This window comes from Panthera leo, chromosome B1 (assembly GCF_018350215.1).
Source record: "Panthera leo isolate Ple1 chromosome B1, P.leo_Ple1_pat1.1, whole genome shotgun sequence".
NCBI classification, from domain to species: Eukaryota; Metazoa; Chordata; class Mammalia; order Carnivora; family Felidae; genus Panthera; species Panthera leo.
The window spans coordinates 158,679,104-158,692,905 of record NC_056682.1 but is presented as its reverse complement, the minus strand read 5'-3'; the positions used below and the strand labels follow the sequence as shown (position 1 = coordinate 158,692,905).

At 38.4% G+C, this 13,802-nt stretch overlaps 1 pseudogene; it reads right to left on the bottom strand.

The window, feature by feature from the left end:
• Nucleotides 1–721: 721 nt before the first annotated feature.
• On the bottom strand, nt 722–13,387 carry LOC122218510 (annotated as a pseudogene).
• Nucleotides 13,388–13,802: the final 415 nt, after the last annotated feature.

Genomic DNA, 13,802 nt, shown 5'->3' with positions numbered 1-13,802 from the left:
TATGATAGTACAAACAAATAATCTATAAAATAAAATAAGCCTTTCAGTCCTAGAAAATAATGGGAAAATCTCATGAATGTAACACACATAAAATGAGGACTACCAGCACATGGAACAATCTGAAACATTTTTCTAATGACTAAGCCGTGAAATGACAGGTCAGGGCACCATTAGCATGTCGTTTTTATATATAATATGTATTTAAATTAGAGTAATATTTTTCTACTCAATTACCATTTATTCCTTTTTACCTTTTCCCTCATTTTCTCTAGCAACACTTTTCCTTTGGTTTGACCAATTAAACTCAAAAGGTTTGGAACCTAAAGCGAGTATCAACTCTTATTGGAATAGTACTTAGGAAATGTAAACCTAGAAAAGGCAAATTTTAACTGAAGTGGCTTGACAAAGTTAAGCATCCATTCTCAATGTGACAATGCCCTCCATGTTAATCACTAGGTTAATGGCTTTTCTTGGCTGGATTCCATGACCCAGCATGATACTGGCATAGTCCATGGTGAGGTGCTGCAGAGCTATGTGCACAGACACCACCCATTTAAGCTTTTAATGAATTCAAAGCATCATTTTAAGCCATTTCAATAAGATAACTAAAAAATATTGCAGATATCTATTGGCCTGCTTTGCCTCTTGAACTGGCTTGGAGTATTGTTCATGACAGAAGACACAATAGTTAATTAAGTTGCTACTCTACACCCCTTAGCCTTCAACACTTCCTGCTCTTCAAACCTCCCAACCTTTTTTTTTTTTTTGTGGCAGTAATGGTATTCTTCATTAGCATCACCATTGTCATGGAACCAACACCTGCAGAGACTGGCTTTCTTTCTGACTCCTTCAAAATCCACATCTCCAACCAACTTGAATTTAGCAGTTAGGGATCTTGAACTCTATTCCCACAGTGATGACTGCTGCTCCCTCCTTGATCATATCTGCTGTGCTCAGGTTTGAAATGCTGCAGCAGAGACCACTATGTCTGCAAGAACCGTATGTTTCTTCAGTTGCTCTTTGGTAGAGTATCCAGGAGATATTGTAACAGTGGCATCACCTCCAGGGTGTTCATGCCCTCATCTGTGTGTAGTAGCATTGCAACGGGCATTCCAACATTTTTTGACCTCGTGACCTCCCAGCCAAAACCACATTCTTTCCTAGGGTTGGAATGCCAGTTTGCTTAATTATTTCCCAGACACCCCGTGGGGTAGCTGGTAATATGGAATACTGGTCGAAACACATTTGCCTTACATTAATTACAGGAAAGCCATCCTTATCTGGAGAGACAGCATTGCAGATCTTTTTTCTGTCAGTGTGCTCTGGAAGAAGCAGCTGAATAAGGAGGCCATCTACACTACCATCATTATTTAGTTTGTTGATTAAATTCAGCAGTTCTTCCTCTGAAATTGAAGCTGGTTTCACAATTGTCTCACTGTTGATTCCTACTCTTGCAGCTGCCCTTGTTCTGTTATGGATGTAGGAGGGGCTTGCAGGATTCTCACCAACCAGAACCACACTCAGGTGTGTCTGCTTGTTGCCCTGTGCCGTCCGTTCTTCCAACTTCTGCCCCACTTCCTGCTTGATCTGGGCAAGTTTCCTTCCAGAAAGGACAACTGCTTCACTTCAAACTACGGAGAGGTTGAAGGGGTGATGGCAGAGGTGGTAGCTCTGCATGGGCTGGAGCAGCTAGGTGGCCAAGGTGGACACAAGGGAAGCAGCACCCATCACTGTCCCCAATGTCTGCACCAGGCTAAATATGTAATTTTACTTATGTTGTTAATCTGTGTTAACTACTCAAAACATCACGAACGTTTTGCTGGTATCTATGCCTGTAGTTTATTTTAATTTTCTATGTTGAGATACTTTGTGTAAACATTATAAATTTGAAATAGTTTTGACATCAGCACTCTTTTTATAGTCTCAACCTTACATTTATAGCATGCATGAGTTTATATGCCGAGACTAATAGGTCCTATTTCAAACATTAAAACATTTTACGTTAGCTTTATCAGTAGGGCATTGCCCATGGATTCTTAAAGGTTGGCCAATGGCACAGTGAGAGTAGCTTCAGATGTGAGATGTTCAGAATATCATGTTAAAGGGCAGTTGCTGAGATCAAAGCTAAACAGTGTAGCTTCTGGAATGTTTATATCATCCATACCCTATAAAGCTGGTTTTGGAGAAGTGAAACATTAGACATTTTAATCAATATTTCTTAGAGTAAATCTCTGAGGAGGTGACAGCAAGTGAGAACCCATCTTCTGGCAAAAGTGAAAGGAAAGTGAATCATTTTTTTTCAAAGGAAGTAATGTGTGGAAAATGCTTTTCAACTGTAAAGTGGTGCACAATTGCTAACTCTTGAAATCACTGTGATTGTTATTAGGGCCAGTTTGAAAGTCAATTCCCTGTCTCAGCTCAGCCAAACTGCGAGGTCTGCCATATTGTCCCGTGACTCAAGACAAGTAAATTCCATATGCCATTTGTAATGGACTCTATTACTAGCTATTGTTTCTAGCTAACAGATCATTTTTTCTCTTATCCCTCTGCTCTCCTCCCCTTTTATAAACAAACTCCACCTCTGGACACAAGCATCACTTAGGCCTGCCTAGCTTAATTCTCCATTTTTCCGGTCAGAATAATTTATTTGGGGTATCCAAGCAGAATTAATCATAATCCTTCCTTGGGATGTTCATATGGATATTGGAGAGAGACAGTCTCTTTTCTATGGATTTTTGAGATGGGGCACTATAGACTTTGGTGGACTTTTGATGAGTAAACTTCTTGGATGCATTGAGGAAATCCATGGGTAATTTTGTAATGATAGAATTAGAATAATACACAGAGAGAAAATTAAAGTTGAGAGATGGAGCGGGTGAGGGAGAGAGTGCTAATAACATAATTTGCATTACTTGATCCAATTCTGTCTGAATCTAGCAATCTTTTAATTTATTAGTTTCATGGATTAATTTATCCTTTTTGCGTTTATACTATTTTTAGTTGGTTTTACTTCCCTTGCACTGAAAGTCTGTGACAATTATACCACTCTTGTCTAGGATATTTCAGCTACCAATCCCTGTGACCTCATTTTTTCCCCCTAGTCCTTATTCTACTTTCTAATTGCATGACGGTTTGGTGGACCAAAATGATGGTATAAGGACACTGAACTAGATTACCTGAGCTTGAATCTTGGCTCTTCTACTTACTAGATATATAATCTTGGGCAAGTTATTCAACCTCTTTAATCTTATTTCTGTATCAGCAAAATGAGATAGTTGATTATATCTACCTTTTTAAGGATTAAATGAGTTAATGCTTGTGAAGTGTTTAGAAAAGAGCCTGATTCCTGGTACTGGTTCAGTTCAGTAGGTTTTAGCTATTTCAATATTACATTCTAAAAGCAGAGTAAAGATAAAAATATATTTGTCTTTATTGTCACCTTTAAAATTGTTAGATTTTAGGAGATAAAGACCTTGACTTTTTGGCTTTCATAGATAAAGGCACCTGGCATAATCATATGTTCGTGATAAACATTGCCCTAGTTTACTTGTTCCCACACTACACAGTCAATATAAGAACATGTCATTCATAGCCTCCTTCCTGATTTGCTTGCCTTGATCCATTTCTTGAGGTGTACTTAACTTCTCTTTTGACATCATTATTTTCTACTTGACTCAAGGCTCTTGCTTAACTGTTCTTTTCCTCTTCTTGACTATGATTTCTATTCTACTTCTTGTGATGCTATTTTAACCTACCACCCTTCTCATAAAACCCTTAATGAGAAGAGCTCTTGCTAGGTTTACCCAACCCCTGTGAGCACAGTCAGGGCAGCATTCAGTAAATATTTATGGTTAATAAATTGCGGAACACAGCCCAAGCAGTAATATTCTAGGCTTACGGTGAAGGGGAGTTAACTACAAACTGATTGTATGACCTAATACAGGCTCTTCAAACTTGGTGTTTCTCAAACTTTGTTACTTGCTGCCTACTGTCTTCTACAACCATTAATTTTCCTTAGGGGTAAGTAATTTGAAAACATTTTTATGTTAAAATAAACAAGGATATATAATTGAATATCAAACAAAATTTACATGGTTTTAAGAAGAAAGCACACTCTAAAGAAGTGTCTTCATTTTTCTGGGTGTTGGGCCTACGTGGTGAGAGACATAAGTTACTGTTCTTTGTTGTTAAAGATACCTCTGTGGAAACACTTGAGAAAAACAGTACAGTACTGTATACTTCCTTTGTCAGTGTCAGATGGGTTCATGTTCACAACAGTCAGAACTTAGTAATAGCTACCATTTCTTATATGCCCAAAACTCTGCTGTACACTTCGTGATAACATATAATTTCATATTCATAGCAAGTCTATTTTACAGAAGAGGAAACTGAATCTTAAAAAGTTAAATAACTTCAATGAGGTCTTATAACTATTTTGTGTTGTGACTTGGAGTCAGATGCAAATCCATAAAGCTCAACTATAATGCACAGCCTATGAGGAATAATTTAGAATAACCTCATTCAAGATATGAAACTTATGGACAATTGAAAAGTCAGGAAGGGTCAGCTTGAGGTTTTATAGGAACTTCAGGGTTAAAGGGAGCAGGGAGAGAAAGAGAGCAGTATGTGTGTATGTATGTTTATGTATGTTTGTATATGTATATGTATATGTATATAAACCTATATATAAACACAAACACACACATATATGTATGTATATAAGAATTATAAACTTGAATTACTTGAATTGTAAACTATCCCCATATCTCAAAATTGAAGTGGTTATCATTGTACCTTCTGCCAATTGAGTTTTAAAACTAGCTAGCTTTTGTTCCAGGAAAGGATGCCATGGGATTTGCTTTGTGTAAGTCATGTTCTATTCAAGCCTCAAGCATGCATTGGTGAATATAATGAATACCAACATTTTGATGGACAGTTTTTCCTGAACATTGTCTCCCAGGATTACAGTTCTTCAACTAAAATCATTGGAGAAGGTCAAATAGCCTGCTTTATTGTACATTATTTACAATAGAAAATTTATTAAATTTCTTTCCTAAAATCTCTTTGATAGAGCTATTTACCATCATCATGTTTTCCTTTGCTTTTTCTCCTTTGCAGAGGTTGACTTGGCAAGAACTTTATTTCACTTTGCTATCTTATGGACCGTCTGGTGCATGTTTTCATTTATTTTAGCTAGTGAACCATTTACTCTATTTGGCTTAAAATGATCCACTATACTGTGCGATAGACAGCAAGAAGATGGGCCAACATATTTTCTCTTGATGTATTTGATCTTCATTGATCTACATATGCAAAGCTGAATGAAAACTTCTAAACATAAATGCTCATTTGAGCTTCTAATGTTAATATTGATTCAATTTGTGAGTGCTCGTGCAGAGAGTCAGACTGTTTCTCAAAGAGTGTTCCATAGAATACATATTAGTATCCCAAGATGCTTGTGCAAAGGGCTTCAGTGGTCAAATGAGTTGTGGAAATGCTATATAAATATATCTTGTCTTAAAGATTCACATCATAATTAGTATATGAATGTCTCTGAATCATCTTGTAATTAAAAAGGTAACTAACTTTGTTTAACCCAGGGTCTTCTGAACTTATTCATTCAGGTTAGAAGTGTTGGTTCTCAGCTTTCTATGGCACTATTGTCTCTTGAAGCATACTTTGGGAAATACCAATACCCACTGGCTTTTAAGTCCAATTAAAACTAGGTTAGAATTTAGCTCTATTATTTAGGTAGCACATTTGTCCTTCATAAACCAAAGATTCCTTTTATGGGGGAATATATTTACTTCACAGTATTGTTGTTGTTAAATTAAATAAGTTAACACATGTAAATAATATGATACCTGACATAAATTTTAATTCACTTACTTCTTAATGTTCGTTTGCCTTTATTTTCTTCAAGTAGCTCTTAAAATTTCACTTCCTTTATGAATTCTGAATCTAGAAAGATTCTCTAGACCTAAACTCATCTGAAGTAAATGTGCATTTCTCTTGACTATATTTTCAAATATCAAACACAAAATGCATTCCCCTTTCAATGATTACTCTGATTAAAAACAAAGATAATAAATAGCCTCCCGCCCCCCTTTTTAAAGTTTATTTATTTATTTTGAGAGTGAGCAAAAACATGGGCACCAGAGCACATGTGTGGGATAGAGGCAGAGAGAGAGAATTCCAGGCAGGCCCCTCACTGTTAGCCTGACAAGGGCTCACATTCAGGAACCCTGGAGGTCATGACCTGAGCTGAACTCAAGAGTCTGATGCTCAACTGTTCAACCTACTGAGCAACCCAGGTGCTCTGTATGGTCACCTTTTATTGCAAATGTGAAAATAATATGGTTCCAGGGAAGGGAGTGTGGTGTACAATCTGTGGGTATTGCACCTGACATTAGGTCCCTCAACTGGCCAAATGCTAGAATTATCAGAGAGAACTTTAAAAGAAAGTTCTGCTTTCACTATAACATTTCGCTGTCTTCCTGTTCAAAGGTGACATTTTTCTGAGTTCATTTCTAGGGAGAGTCGTAGAATTGAGAGCACTCCATATTTTTTTTGACTAATTTTTCTTACTGTAACATACCTTTATACGTAAACCAAATAAGGGTTTTCACCCATAGTTTTGTAGAGAAATCATCATAATGAATAACAACTGGATTAATTAACACTTACTAAGTGCTAGGCATTAGTATTATTTGCATTATTACATGAAGTACATCAATTTAGTTTCCCAGAAACTGAAGTGGTGTATCAATCATGGTTCCAAACAGGAGACAGAAATCACCCCAGTAATTTAATATAAAAAATATTAAACTGGTAAAAGGTGATAAACTCCTAAGAGGGGTAAAGAGGCCTTTAAAAATAGAGGGAAGATGGGGAGCTTGGCAAGATCGCAGGGTAGGGGAGCCCTGAGCTCACCCCATTCTACGTTTACAACTAGATATCATCCACATCCGAGTCAATAAGCCTGAGAGCTAGTGATCAGAGACGTCAGAGACCATTAGAACAAACTCCATAACTAAATACAGAGAAGAAGGTGCATCTGAAAGGGGCAGAAAGGTGGAGGGAGCCTGCCTACAGGAGGGAGGGAGTTATGTGCATGGAGAGAGCGGAGAAACAGGCCCTTGTGCCAAGAAGCTCCCACAGGGAAGACTAATCCCCATAACGTCTGGCTTTAAAAACCAGAAGGGCTGAATTTCATGAGTTTAAAACCAGTGGGACTCAGCCTGGAGTCAGCTGACTCAGCACAGGGCTAGCCCAGAGGGTGGAAGGTGAGCTGGGTTGCTGCTTTAAAGAGGCAGGGGCCTGTGTGAAAAGGCAATATAAAAACAAAAGTTTACACAACACTGGGGGCAAACAGAAGACATATCTGTTCATACTGATTTCTGAGTGTGTTGGGGAATGTCTCTAAAAATGAAGGTGCCATTTTCCATCCCCTACCCCCTCCAGCATAATCACAGGGCCATCTGTGGCAGGTGGGGTGACACAGACACTTACTGCCTCACCAGCTAGTGGTGTGCTATTCCCACTTCTCCTGAGGACTCGCTCACTCCAAGCCTGCTAGCGTAGGCCCTGGGCACAGGGCACATTTTGTTAAAGCTGTGCGTGTGCCCTGCCCATGCCCTGTCCAGCCCCTGAGGGCACAGTTGCTGCCCCACACTGCATACAGCGCCCACCTACTAGGCCATGCCCAACCTCGTGCCCCCAGCCATCCCTGCACAATAGGCCTGGCCACACCCAGCCATCACTGTATGTATGCCACATTCAACCTTGTGCCCGTGGGCACCCTGGTACATAGCCCCCCAGCCTCTGCAGTGCTTCTGGGCATCTGGCAAAGGACTAGCAGCTCAGCGGCTCAGCGCAAATTTGGCTAATACTGCTTACCTACTCCCAAGTTCCCTGGTGGGCATGCGCTGTTGGAACTGGCCTGTCTGTGGGTCCCAGTAACACCACAGAGGGCAGGCACAGCCCACAGCAGGCAAAGAGTCAGTGCAGATGACTGCGGGGAAAGTGAAAGTGATTCAGACACAACAGCAGGGCATAAGCAACATACATAGGATACTCTCCTGAAGTGCCAGGTTCCTGGGAACAGGGGACACTGCACTCCAGGGCACTCTAGGACCTCTATTGCATAAAGTAACTACTTTCAAAAGCAGAAGATATAGCTGACCTGCTAAAAGATGTAGGTAGGTGAAGTTATCCTTAGGAAATGCCTGTAGAAGTTTGCTGGAATTTCAACAGGTCAGAGCTGATTTGCAGGAGGTAGCTCCTGAGGTACAGGTACAACTTGTGGAGAGTGAGCACCACTGGGGCCTCCCAAACACTACTGGCAGCTATAACATAGGTGGGAGAAGTCCAGACTGGAATCAGATATGGAAGCTCCTTTCTCTTGCGGTGTCCCTCTAGCGCCCTCCATTGAGAAGCCTTACATTGTGTCAGCTTGGCAATGGAGAAGTGTTTTGTGGTCCAATTCCAGTGTCACGGAGCATGGCAAAGAAGCGTGGATTTGGAGCAAGAACATGATAACTGGCACAGAAAAGTACTGTTATTATTCTCTTGTCACAGATGAAGAAACTATATTTCAGAAAGCTGGAGTCTCCAGGTTGAAAAGTTATTCGTAATTCCAGGTTCCAAAGATGTACCACTTTGCTCTATCGCACTGCTTAAATAGTACATCCATGAACTTAACTGCCTTAATAGGTGCTAACTATGAACAACCTTGGGTAGAGGGGGCTCAGGCAATAAGAAACAAATCAGGTATTGGGAGGGAAGTGCATTGTTAAAGCAGTCTCACAGAGGGAATGTCTAACAAGAAATAAACCACAAGAAATGGACTACAAGAACTAAAATATATACTTTTATTTTACCTAAGGATGAGGGAAGCTTCTTTTTGTAGAATATAGAACTATATCCAGCTAATGTATGAAAAGGGACAGCATAGAATTTAAAATGTCATCAGTTTACAACCCCTCATGATATATGAGTATCTGTTAATATCAAAAAGAAAAAATGCAAACATTTGTGCTTCTTGATGGAAGCATACATCAGTTTTGATGTATTATGTGGAAAATCTGTAAGGGACTGTAGATGAAGTCCCTAGATCTAACTTCTCATTTATAGAAAATACAGGGACTGAGGAAAATGTTAAAGATAACTGCAAGCAACTAACTCTTGGTTTCGGCTCAGGTCATGATCTCACAGTTCGTGGGTTTGAGCCCCGCGGCCAGCTCTGTGCTGCCAGTGTGGATCCTGCTTGGGATTCTCTCTCTTTCCCCTCTCTCTACCCCTATGCTGCTTGCTCTCTCTCTCAAAATAAATAAATAAACTTAAAAAGTTAAGAGATGGAGGAAGAACCTATAAATTAGAAGCTTCAGAGACATATAAACCAACTGTAACACATGGACCTTACATGGATTGTTAATTGAAGAGCAGTAAAAGCAGAAACTATAAAAATAAAACTATAAGAATTGAGAACATTTGATACAATTGTAGAATAATTATTAATGTTTTAAATGGGACGGTGGTATTTGTTTGAGTTATACTTAAAAAGAGTTTCTATAGAGATATATAATGAAATGTATGTGATAAATAACAGTAATTTGCTTCAAAATAATTTGTGTGTAAAGGGGTGATAGGTGAAGGTACAGAGGAAAACAAATTAGTTATTATTTGGTAATTGTTGAAACAGGATGATGGGATTCATTTTTATATTCATTTTATATCTGTACATTTGAAAATAACATAAAAATAATGATAAAACGATAATGAAAAAGTTTTTCTTTCGTCAAAGCAATTTGACTTTTTAATGGGATCACATAACTTGCAAGTTGCTTGCTATCTAGTGGTAGGGCTGAGAGAGAAAATAATAGCATTTCCTACTCTATTAGAGCCATAAGAACCCTGTTTTTGTAAAAGCGAATTATCTAGGAGGATTAATATTTTTGTTATAAAGCACTTAATCTAAAGTCTATCTTTATGTATTTGAGTTATTTTATTTAATTAAAAAATCAAAGAAGGGAAACCCTCTTCTTCAAGATGGAGTGTTTGACAAGATTTTTTTCATAGAAGTGAAATAAGAGGTTGTTCTCCTTTCACTTCAAAGTGTCCCTGATTCTTAGTCCTGACTAATCTTAGCAAAGCTGATAGAACAGAGTGTGTAACAAGATTTCATCACAGTGTCCAGCAGTGTTTTTTTACTGTAGGTGACTTGAAACAGAGGAGAAAAATGTAAATTTTATTAGTTAAGATGTTTCAAGCAGAAAATATCTTAAGGTATTCTTAGTCTACCAGAGTCCTCTATTTTGCTCTCAGTAGACATTTCTGAAAACAGGTCAGCAAGAAGCAATCGCAACATCAGGAGACTTCCTTCCATTGAACCCCAGTGCTATTAAAAACTATACATGTTATATTTTTTGACTCCTCTGAGGGCACTTGCTGGGCCTAGCATGGTTTCTGATATTCATGTGGTGTTGGTTTAATTGAATTATGTTATGAATTATGCATCAGTGTCATGAGAAGACCTGGCTTCCAGTCTGTGACCTACCATTAAGTTGTTATGGGACCTGGCATGAGTTACGTCACCTGTGTGGACCCCAGTGTCTTCATCTGCAAAATTATGATAATGCAGTACAAAATCACTACAAGCCTTTCTAAATCTGACATTCGATGAATAAAAAGGATCAAACTTACAACTTCTGCTTCATGTGGTAAGATAATATTTGAGATACTAAATTATGTTTTCTCCATATTGTTTCCCACCCCCCCAAAGATTTCCTCTTCAAGCCTGTGTCCAGGAGAAGTTTGCATCAGGGCTAAGATCCTAAGAGGAAGAGGAGCTTTTGTGGATAAAGACTGACCAAAAATCAGATGTTCCCTCCCATACTCCCCAATGCCTTGAGCCTACCTAAATTTGGTAGAATGTTCAGGCTACTCCATGGAAATGGAGAGGAGGGAAAACTCCCAGAAGTGACTATAATTTTCTTTCAGCCACCAGACAGAAATGGAATCAAATATTAATAGAAGAAAATAAGGTCACAGCTTGAATAGTGTGTCCACTGCATATATTTCTTGAAACATCCAGTATAACTCTTTTTTTTCTTGCATCAGCTATTGTTTTGGTGTCCTATTAAGAGTCTTAAATGGCAATAATAAAAGAGATTTGGCATTTCTGTCATATAAAGTGCTATAGACTGAGTTGTACCCCTCCAAAATCCATATGTTGATTGGACCCATGTAATCCCCAATATTTGGAGATAGGGCCTGTAAGCAGGTGATAAAAGTTAAATGAGAACTTAGGGAAGGGTCCTCATCTGAAAGGGCTGGTGTTTGTATAAAGAGAAGAGACACTAGAGCTTTCTATCTCTCTCTCTGCCATGTGAGAACACAGCAAGAAGGTGGCCTTCTGCAAACCAGGAAGAGAGACCTCACCAGAAACTGATTATGCTGGCACCTGATCTCTAAATCAGCTTCCATAACTGTAACAAAATAAATTTCTGTTTTTTTTAAGCCACTCAGTCTGCGGTGTTTTATTATGGCTGCTTTAGCAGACTAATACATAAAGTGTCAGGAAAATCAGTGAAGACTGATCTGTAGTGAACTTTGTTGACAGAATGTCTTTGGAGGTGAGCTACAGGATGAGAAGTTTTACTACCAACTATTTGAAATAATTCAGGATAAAACTCTAGCTATGTTTAACATTCCCAAAATGAAATCAGAGTAGCAAGCTGTTGGGAGTGGCAATAATTACATCTAATGGACTGTAAGTAAAACTGTGTGCTCAGTGCCTTTGATTTTGTTATAAACTCCTTCCTCTTATTTAGAACCTGCGAATTTTAATAAGGGGTAAGATCAGTTATATAGTATGTGCTGACAAGGGGGCAAAACTGAAGAAAAGTGGACTAAGTGGGGCTTGAATAGCTATTTTGTGGGGAGTTCTGCCTACCTGGGTACAAACAAAAGAACACCTTTTTGAAATCCTCCAGAGCATAGACATTTCTTCATTTAAATTTCTCCATTTAATTCTTCCCAGCAGCCCACAAACTATCTTACCACAAGCTGAAATCAAGAAAAATGTGCTATAACTTTAAAGCATGAGTTTCTTCTCTATTTATGATCACCTCCATTACTTGCCAAGTGGAAAAGAATGGTTGTGGACAGGCTAGACACAGAATTTTGAAAAATCACTTATATTTTGCTTGAATTACTAGAATAGTTGTTTGCTGTTGTTATTTTTGGTAGCACGTATATCTCATTAATCCAGCATGTTTCGATTATATTAAAATACTGTCTTCCCATGAACATACCCAGGGACAGGGGAAAGAGATCAGCTTCAGAAGCCACTGGCCAATAATAGAAGTTGGTCTGTTATTAAAATTCAACCTAGGAGAATCCACAGTAAGTATAATCTGTATGTAGAAAATTGGTTGTATATAAAGCTTGTGACTGCTGGAGATCTGATTTTTTTCCATTTTATCTTTATCCACAAAGTAATGATTAAGCCTCATCTTGGCTATGTATTCCTTTTGGGTTACCTGTGAGATGGTCATCATGTCCCCTCTGATTCTGGTCATCAGGAAATCACAGTGAGTCACAGGGTCTTCTCAAGTTTTGTTCATTGGACCTTTGTACCCGACCCTACTGTGTAATACCAAAGCTCAGTGTGTGTCAATATTGAAATGGAAACCTCTGAAAAGAGCTCCACTTCCTTACACCACTCTCAGGGGTGATTTTCATGGCCCCAGCTCTTTGTGTGACCTCTGTTCCTTGGTATTTTAAAGAAAGATTGGATGGCACGGTGTTGGCTATGATGAAGGTTACTAAAAATGACAACTGACCCTTTAATGAGATTTAAAACATGGTGTATTGAGCTGTGAGGTTGTCAGTGGTAATGATATTTTATTCTCATTTTCTCACATCTCTTTTAATTTACAACAGATTGCAAAAAAAATGTTTTTAAGGGCTACCAAAAATATGATTCATGGCTTCTGCTTATGGATATCTTAAGCTCATTAGAAAATTATGAAGATGCATAATGCCCAGGTAAACTAAAGACTCATAAAACATTTTGCTTAAGGTAAAATTGATTTCAAATGTGCTGGGGAGTGAAAATTAGTTAGCCTTACATTAATTCCCTTTAGCTTGGAGACTACATTGTATGGGGCAAGGTAGTTCTTTAAATTAAAGATGGCATAATTAAAAGTGCAATAAATTGAAAGAATTACTTTATTTGATATAATTTCTATGCAGTCTGGTCTCACTGTCTGATTCTGTTATGGCCCTGCCAATGAGTGGTGACGACTAGGTACTGATTTTCAACTGTATTATTCTTCACTGTAATCACCCTTTATTATAACACTTACCTGCAAGGGTACATCGATCAGAAAATGCCCATTAATTACACTGCTAATGGTCAGCAAGTGAGAGGATTATGCTAGAATGAATAGGGAACGAGCTGTAAGTACCTTTGGGATAGTTACTGTAACTACAGCAGTGATACCATGGGCAATGCTGAATTGGTAGGCAAAACTGTCTGCCTGGAGCCTGCAAGTAACAGGTATTATTGACCTTTCATTTACTTGGAAAACTGTAGGAGCCTGAAGCCTAATATTAACCAGTGGTACTCAGACCTTCTCTGGCATGGCAAGGTATGAGGAGTGTGATAATGCACAGAGAGGAAGATATTTTCTAAATGACATGATTTGATTCTGCTTCAGGTTTTTGAATGTTACTGTACTGTTCTGAAGAAAGATGAAATTTTAAACATGAGTCACAAACTCTTTATACTTGAA